The sequence below is a fragment of the Lactuca saligna genome, chromosome 4 (genome assembly GCF_052625555.1).
Source record: "Lactuca saligna cultivar CGN05327 chromosome 4, ASM5262555v1, whole genome shotgun sequence".
Taxonomy (NCBI): Eukaryota; Viridiplantae; Streptophyta; class Magnoliopsida; order Asterales; family Asteraceae; genus Lactuca; species Lactuca saligna.
In genome coordinates this window covers 308933353-308942513 of record NC_136420.1, presented here as the reverse complement: position 1 = coordinate 308942513, position 9161 = coordinate 308933353, and the positions used below count along the sequence as shown (strand labels likewise).

General features: G+C 35.0%; 1 pseudogene; it reads right to left on the bottom strand.

Annotated features, from left to right (window-relative positions):
* Positions 1 to 7815: 7815 nt before the first annotated feature.
* LOC145039407 (uncharacterized) lies at positions 7816 to 8519 on the bottom strand (annotated as a pseudogene).
* Between the last annotated feature and the right edge of the window lie 642 nt (positions 8520 to 9161).

Sequence of the window (9161 nt, the reverse complement as noted above, 5' to 3'; positions counted from 1 at the left end):
CTGAAGGGCGAACCGGATCAATCTTAATGCCTTGATATTGCATTGGAACTTATCCTTTTCATCTTGTGCAATATCTTTCACGTCCTTTAGCAGATCATTGTATTCTTTTTGAGTCTTGATGATTCTGGACGTTGCAGAATGAGAAAACGGTCCATTGGTGATGGCTTCCCAAATCAGATACCCATTCTCCTCCGATCCAATAACATAGTCTTCGAAGTGATGTGCCCATACTTCATAGTCATGGGTGTATAAGATCGGAATCTTTGTCGTCGAACCAATGCTGTTGGAAATATTAATAAGGTTTGATTGTGTCGCGTCCATTATGATCGTAAAAACCTGTTCAAAGATCAGACTTGTAATAAAGCAGATTAGGGCAAAGTAATAAATATCAAGATATGTCAATAAAGAGATGACGGCTCAATAAATATTGATGATTGCGGAAAAACCCTAATGGAAATCTTTTTCACAGAAAAGATGTGTATCAATTACACAGCCTCCTGCTCTGATACCAATTGATGAGATTTAACAATCTTTTAATCTATGAGGATCGATTAGATCTTGAACAAGTAAGTAAACAAAGACGATAAAAACACGATAATAAGAACGAGACAAGATTGAATCAAACGTGTCGAATGATTAAACAAAATCCTCAGAAGAGCTCGATTAAGAACATCAACTGTAGAGGATTGGAAGGTTACAAGAACGATCAAAGAAACCTGTTGTCGTCTAGATGTATCGCTATTCTCAGATCTCTAAAACCTTAACCTAATATGCATGCAAGCGTAAACATATATACAAAACATAAAAGGTTCACGGTTGGACAGGCCCAAACCGGTACACAAAAAGCCTTAGGCTAAGCGAGCCCAAAAGACGCAATCAACAAAAATGATCTTCAGCCCAACAATCTTAATAATAAGACCACACAGCATTATAAGTAACAGAAGCATACAAACAAAAAGGGGTCGTATAATGTTAACACTATAAATTCTTGGCTTATATGTCGAAGGTCACTTATGATTATAAGGTCCGATAGGTAAAAGGATGGGTGATTTCCGCTTCATTTCTTGTTCCTTGTTTGGTTGTGAGACTAGAGCAGATTCTCATAATTTATTACCTATCCGATCTTGGTTATGTATGACCGGTATAAACTAAGAAATTCTAGGAGTAACAGGTATGGGTTAGGTCACTATATACAAATACAATATATTTTCTAGCACAAAACATACATTCCTTAGAGAACGTATAACAAGGTACAGGCATACGAAAGGGTCGCACTACAAATACAATCACATTACATTACTTTTCCAAGTACGAGTCAAAGGAACTTACATGTCATTACATCAAAAAATATAGGATTTTCTGGAAGAATATACTTACATTTCTAAAAGTACCATTCCACTTAACTCTGTAAGTACTTAGTGAATACGTCCGGGTTATATACAATGAGGATCCGACAAATAGTGGGATGTGTGCCTTCCGCCCCATTTCCTGTTCCTTGTTTGGTTTTGGGCTTGGGGCAGAACCATACAACCGATTGTCTATTCAATCTGGATTGTATGTAACTTGTATACACTAAGTACTCGTAGAAGGAAACTAGTATGAGCCATTTTACGTATCATTCATTACATCAGGAGATATCAGATTTCCTGGAGAAAACGTCATGTTTTATAAAGAATAAAGAAATTGTTTTCTAAAACAAAACATTTATGAACTCACCAACTTTAATGTCGACACTTCCAAAACTACTTGTATTCTCAGGGCACTAGTAGACAGGTACTCATGTAGGTTCTAGAATACGGAGCATAGTAGCTTCAAGTCTTTATTTTGCTATTTACTTTTGGAGTCAATCATGTGTGATTCAAATACAATGTAAACACTATATTATCAATAAAATGGTTGTTGTTTCTTTGATTACCATTATTTAATTGTTGTGATACTATACATGACGGCCTCCGTCCCGGAATGTTTATGTTGTTCCAGTTTTGGGGTGTGACACATATGCATAACATGATTTAAGATAAAAGAGCAGATCTTTTCTTAGAATTTTACTCTGAGTTTCATTGAACTCCAGATCAAGTCCATCCAAAAAAAAATATGTACTGGAAGATAGGTTAGGGTTTTGTGAAGAGGTACAACAGCAATAATATTGTTATGTTTATCCTGCTTCATAATATTATGAGAGTTGATTTCTTGAAAAAGTACTTACTAGTTCATCCTAGTAAGTTGGTAGGTTTCTTCCTTTTCTATGTGTGGTGAATGATCTCTTATTCAATTTGAATAACAGTGTTTCGTTAGTGCCATCATAGAATGCTTTTGCAACTGCTTCCCATATTTCATTAGCCGCCTGAAGTCTGATAAAGTGTTGCATCATGGGTGAAATTAATGAATCAATGAGCTAGTTCTTGACATGGTGGTTATCAATAACCCATGCTTCCACCTTCTTTTCGTCTGTTAGTTTTGGTGAGGAACCCTAATTTGTTCCTTGCTACGATTCACATCCCCATGAGTTTAGACCATAATGGGTAATTTTTATCATCCAAGATTATTCTAGATGGAAACGATGCATCTTGTACATTCTGAACAACGACACGATGGGTTTCTTTTTCGGACATGGTGAGGGATTTTCTAGTTTAATAAGGATTCAGTAGTAAAGAGGAAAAAAATCGATCTCTACTTCTAGTACAACTCTAATACCATAAAGAACAGAGGAATATATATGAAGAGTTTTTACATTCATACATAATCTCTAGAGTATGGTATAATTTATACATAGATACAACAAACATACAACTAATCACTCCTATAAACAAGGAAAGGTAAAATACATAAATTATCAAATCATTGTCTAAAATAAGCTCTCGCCAACACAAATGTCCCATGTGTTCCTATTCCACGAAATTACCTTAGCAAGAAGTTTTTTAGGGTACTATATTCATATTTAAATATATATAATACAGAAAAAATTGTTGAATGGTTTTGCAAGAGTTGTTAGTCGAAGGATTACATAAGCAATACAGTTGATTATATCTATAGGTTTGAGATAAGAATGGTTAGCCTTGTTTGGTTCTTGAGTGTCAAGGGTTAAGATGTTACATATGCAATCTTTATATGAGATTTAGACCAACAATAATATTTTCAGTTAATTACTTAAATTAGATGACCAAATGTGACAAAAGGAGATAATTATAATGTCTAAAGTCATTAGGACATGTAAGTATCATTTGGAGAAACCTATTTTGGGAGCAAAAATGAGAGACTTTTGGAGATCTCGAAGGTGAACGCTTTTTTTCATTTAGAAGTGAAGATTATTTGTAAATGTTCATCTTCTACCTCAAAAATACACCCTAAGGTATCATCTTCTTCTATCTTCCTCTATTCAAGGCTGAAATTTAATGATTTGGAGTTGATGATATCTTCATGAATGATTTTTATTAATTAGTTAATGTTAAAAATGTGTTATAACATAAATTATACTACATTTGTCCCATATCTATTGTCCACTTTTGACTTTTGAAGTATTTATTCTTCAACTTTGACCTTAAATATTTTTATTTGTGTTATAAATTAAATGATGAAACTTATAACAATGAAAAGACATTTGAAACACAATCCATTCATATATTTTGTGCCAAGTATTATATATAAAAAAACAAAAATATTTAAGGTCAAAGTTAAAGAATAAAGATTTCAAAAATCAAAAGTGGACAATAAATATGGGACAAAGGGGGTAATACATTATGAGCATTCAATCGATGGAAATGAACTCAATTACTCGATGTAGTGAGTTTCAAGCTTTATATTGAGTGATTGGACTTCAACAACTATGTATTACTCTTTGTTTCCTCTTGTTGGAAATTGATGGATTAGATATTGTAACAAAGGTGTTAGAACAAGATTTATAACACTGAATGTCTAGTTTATTAAGAGAAACTATAAAGATGACATAACTTGAAAAGTTAGAGCTTTAGATGTTGTTAAAGGAGTTTCAATATTTAACTCAAAGTCAGTTTTGAATAAATTTGTTTTTAGCGGACGATCTATTGGTTTAAACAGTTTTTTGAATCTGTTGTACAGTCATAAGGCATTGGAATGGTTATGTGTGAGGTATTAGTGAACTACAGTTGAGAATGAGGCTTAGAAGTCAGTTTTCGTTGATTTGTGTTGACCTACGAACCATGTAATGCAAATTTACACAAATCGTGTAAATGCTTTGTTTGAAACAAATTTTCTAAACTATCTATAGTGTTCATTCGGTTCCCATGTGTTCTCATGAAAATGTTAATAAAATACAAAGGATAAAAGAGCTTAACTAAGTTTAAGAAATACTAATTCCCAACATTAAGGTTAAATTTTGGTACTAATATGGCTTAATTATCTATGTCTATGAGTTCTCTAATCCATATTACACTTTGTAAGAGATTCTTGGAGATTACATATTCATTTAAGGTTAGCACATGGTCCTTTGAACACATATTTCATATTGGCATTCTACTTTCAACTTATATGTGATTTTAGATGACGATAATTTTGTGTTCTTGAGTTACATGTGTTGAGATTTACCCATTTTTCAAAAGTAATTAGTTTTCCAAAAAAAACTTAGGAGTGTGAGTTATTATTAGTTATTACGAGTTATTCTTGATTTGGTGGTTTGATTATGTTTGTGTCGTCTTTCAAACAAATTATACGATGGGTTTTTCACCATTGATCGGTTTGATTTTTTGGGAAAATTTCAAAACCGTTTTCGTATTTGTAACTCTACAATTGTACCCTGTATGATAAAGAGTGAAATGTTATGATTAAACATATCATAAAACACAATTAACTTGATTCACACAATCATAATAATCATGTTAATCTGTAGGAAAACTAAATAGAGAGATTTTATTATACTTGTAGTGATCACAATCATCACACACATAGTTTTTTTTAGGGTTACAAAGATACAAAGAGATTTATGTATAAAGACAATTTGACCTAAAACTACTTGTAGCTAAATCCCATAAGCCTAAAAACAAAATGTCATAATCTATGCACTTCAAGCACCACAGACTTTTACTCGAACACCATAGACCTTGGCTCAACTTCCCTTTGAGCCCCACCCATTCTTTTCGAAGTGATACACGTTGATAAGGCTCGATAGAGATATTGATGTCAAATGACAGATCAAACTCCACAACTTAAAAGGAAAAAGTGCAAGGTAACAAAAGGGATGTGGTCTATACATGAACATAGACAAGATCTATGAACAAAAACTAATGTTATTCTACAAAAAATCTAACATCAAAATATTTTTTTGTGTGGTCATCTTGTTGATAGCAAAAGTATAGCATATTCAAGAGACATGTACAATATAACATAAACCATTATTCAGTTTTTTCATGTTTTGGTCCTATGTAAGTAATTAAACGTAAAACCTACGACATAATCAAGGTAAGTTTGCAAAACCACAGTTTCGCCTTTTGATTCACTATAGAAATTACAAAAAAAAAACAAAGAAATCAAATCCAAAAAATCAAGTGATTAGAAGCTTATTTGCATTTGCAACAATCACCTAGCTAGCTAGATACTAACCAACAAAAACCCTAACCTACCAAAAAACATATCTATCCTATAATAACCAACAAACAATAACCTAATTGTAGCACCTGGTTTCCGGTATGTGAATTTTATTTGAGTATTTCCCTATTTTAGCCTTGGACTCGGCGAGTCATAGGTCCGACTCGCCGAGTAGGGACGAGACTCAGGACACGTTTAAGTTGGCGACTCGGCGAGTCCATATCCCGGACTCGGCGAGTCACCGTTGCTGGATGAAACCCTAAATTTCAAGGGTTTGCACCCTATTTAAACCCTCATTCCGCCCCAAACTCGCCCCCATTCACCCCCAGAACTCCCAACATCGTTTATACCCTTATTTCCTTGAGAGATTGAAGTGTTTTGGTGTGTTCTTGAAGATTTTGAGGAGAAAGAAGAGTAGATCAAGAAGAGGAGAAGGAGGCCAGGCATCTTTGTGTCATCTCAACGTTTTCCTTGAGGTATAGCTCGTTTCCCCTCTGTTTTCAAGCTTGTAATCTCTTTTAGCTTCATAGAAGTCCTTCTTGAGCTTTTCCCCAAGCTTGTTTGTGCTTTGTGGGTTGTAATAAGTTGTTAGCCTTTAGATCTAGGCATGATTTAGTCCCTGGAGCTTGGATCTAATGCCTTTATGGGGTCATATTGCATGAAAGCCCTAGATCTACCTCTTTTGGTGCACTTTGAGCCCTAAAATTCATATTGGTGAATATCTACACGTAAAGTTAGAAACTTTACATGTGATTTGTGTCCTAGAAGCCCAAATCTGTGAATGTCATGGACTGGAATCGAGCAAATTGGTGTATTTGATGGATGCATGGCTGCGACTCGGCGAGTCGTATATGTGACTCGACGAGTCTGGTCGCGAGTCACTGAATTGGTCCCTTTTTGATGTATCGAGTTAAGCCGTGAATCACAGGGGGTGACTCGGTGAGTTGGAAGCTGAACTCACCCATGATAGGACTCGGCGAGTCAATGCCCTGACCCGGCGAGTCCAAGGCAATCTTCATAGATCAAGAACAGACTCGGCGAGTCTTAGCATAAGTGTTCTTCGGATGAAGATGAACTCGACGAGTTGTTCATACAACTCGGCGAGTAGGATGAAGAGGTTGAACGTCACTTTAGAAGATGAACTCGTCGAGTCATAGCCTAACTCGACGAGTAGAAACAGGGACTCAGGACAATCGTCTGATAGGGACTCGACGAGTTGGAGAGCCAACTCGGCGAGTCGGGTCAACTGAAAGTTGACTCTGACTTTGACTTAGAGCTAGACCAAGGGTAAAATGGTCATTTTACCTAAAGGACAGTTAGCAGTGTTTGATTGAGTATGTTGTGGGAATTGCAGCCAGAGGATTTCCGGAGCAGCAGCAGTCAGTTAGTTCCCGATCAGTTCAGCAGCTACTTTGAGGTGAGTTACCTTCCAGTAGTGGTGGGTCTAAGGCCACAATGCCAGCCCATCAGTAGGAGACGCATGATAGATGATTGTCTTTGTGATATCATCTAGGTTTACTACTACCTGATATGTTATATGCTATCATGATACGTTATATGCGATAGTAGTAGAGTTCGGTTGTTAGGACCGCAGGGTAGTCACACACCCCAGAAACGTCTGACAGTATGTGATGATATGTTTGTGTGTTGGTCTGTTATGTTATGCGATAGAGGTAGCATGAGGGGACCAATCCCCGAGGATCGGTTGTTAGGACCGATGGGTAGTCAGCACCCCAGAATGGCTTGACACGGGTAGGACGGCACCCCAGAATGGCCGTATGGGTAGGTCGGCACCCCAGAATGGCCGTACCGGGTAGTCAGACACCCCAGAATAGCCTGGCAGTACGTATGTTATGTGTTTGTATGGTATGTGGTACGTTGGGGGAACTCACTAAGCTTTGTGCTTACGTTTACAGTTTTATTTTCAGGTACCTCTTCACTGAAGGGGAAGGAGCCGGCGCGGTAGCGGCACATCATGCACACACTCTGGTTTCCGCATTTACGAGATTCACTGGGATTGTACTCTGATATTTTGATGGGATGTATGGTTTGACTTTTTAAAACATGGTTTACGATGTGTTATGGTGTAATCAAACAATGTTTTTATTTATTAATGTTTCCTAAAGTAATATTTTAAAACGAAATTTTCGGACGTGAAAATTGGGTCGTTACACTAATCCAACCAACCAAAAAAAAACTTTTTTGTCCTTTTAGGTGGAAGAATTTCTCCAATAAATACTTATTTACATATTGCAAAAATCAATAGTCAGCTTCAAGAAACTTCTCATAACTAGTCCCATAAATATTCTTGTTAACATCAACCCAATTCATTATATGTTCTGATAATGCCCCTTTGTGAATCTTGACTTGCCTACTAGTCAACTCAATATGTGGGATCTTCAAATAGACTTGAACTTTTTCAAGTTTCTACAAACCCCATGTCAAAGAATCCATCATCAAACATTGTACTTTACCTAACAACACTTGTACATTATGCAATAAAACAAGTACTTACAGATGGGTTCGTGATAAGATCCTCATAGTAAAGGACCATGTGCCTTGTTCCATTGAAGAACTCGAGTGCTTTCATGGCTGTTACTTCCATTTCTATGAAATTCAATGTTAGTGATGATGTGTTGATTGTAGGTTTGTATTTAGAAAGCTTTGAATCCTGTTTACATAAAAGGACAAAATATTCATGATATTGTCTTATTTTTAAGTTAATGCAAAAAGAACGACTTGATAAAGAAAGTCAGGTAAATAAGGGTTTCTTTCTGGGTGGGGTCCACCTCTTTGTGTGAGTGGACATGAGAGACATGGATGCCGTTTAAAATTCTGGCATCTTTATCATATGAATTTGCAAGAATTGAAACCAATCTACGAAGCATATTTCTTCTTAGTTAGAAAATTACAGAAACACCCTTATCGTTGAAGTAGTCCACAATTTCTTTAGGGTGTTCCATTAAACTCAGCAACGTAAATCATAAAATACAAAATTTATACTAGTTCTAAATCATCCTTTTTAAAGAATTTTAGAAAAAATCCCAATATTTTGGGAAAGTATGGATTAAGTCCCAAAAAAAATTTGAACAAAAAAGTCTTGAATATTTAATTTTACATGATAACACGTCATTTCCTGTTAAAAAAATATAATAAGGACTTTTTCATTAATTTGGGTGAAATATTAAATAATTAGGATTTTTCTGTTCAAAAAAATTATGGGGACTTAAACCTTACTTTTTCCAATAATTTTGTACTTTTTTGAAGATTTCCGTTTTTTTCTATCCGAATTGAACATTTTTATACAAGAAAAAAGTATAGATTTAATAAAAAAATCAAAATAGGATGTGTATAATAATAAAATTACCACTTTTTTCTTCACATATTACACAAAATAACCGAACAATTTGCAATATGGATTTTGTGAATTTTGAAATTGTTTTATAAATGGTCTCCACCACGAAAAAAACTAAAAATAAAAAATAAAAAATAAATTACAAAATTACAAAATTGCTTTTGCAAAATGTCATGACAATATCATTTCGCAAAAATAATCACAATTATTTTTAAATTTTTTAAAAGGTTTATAGTGGTGGAGACCATTA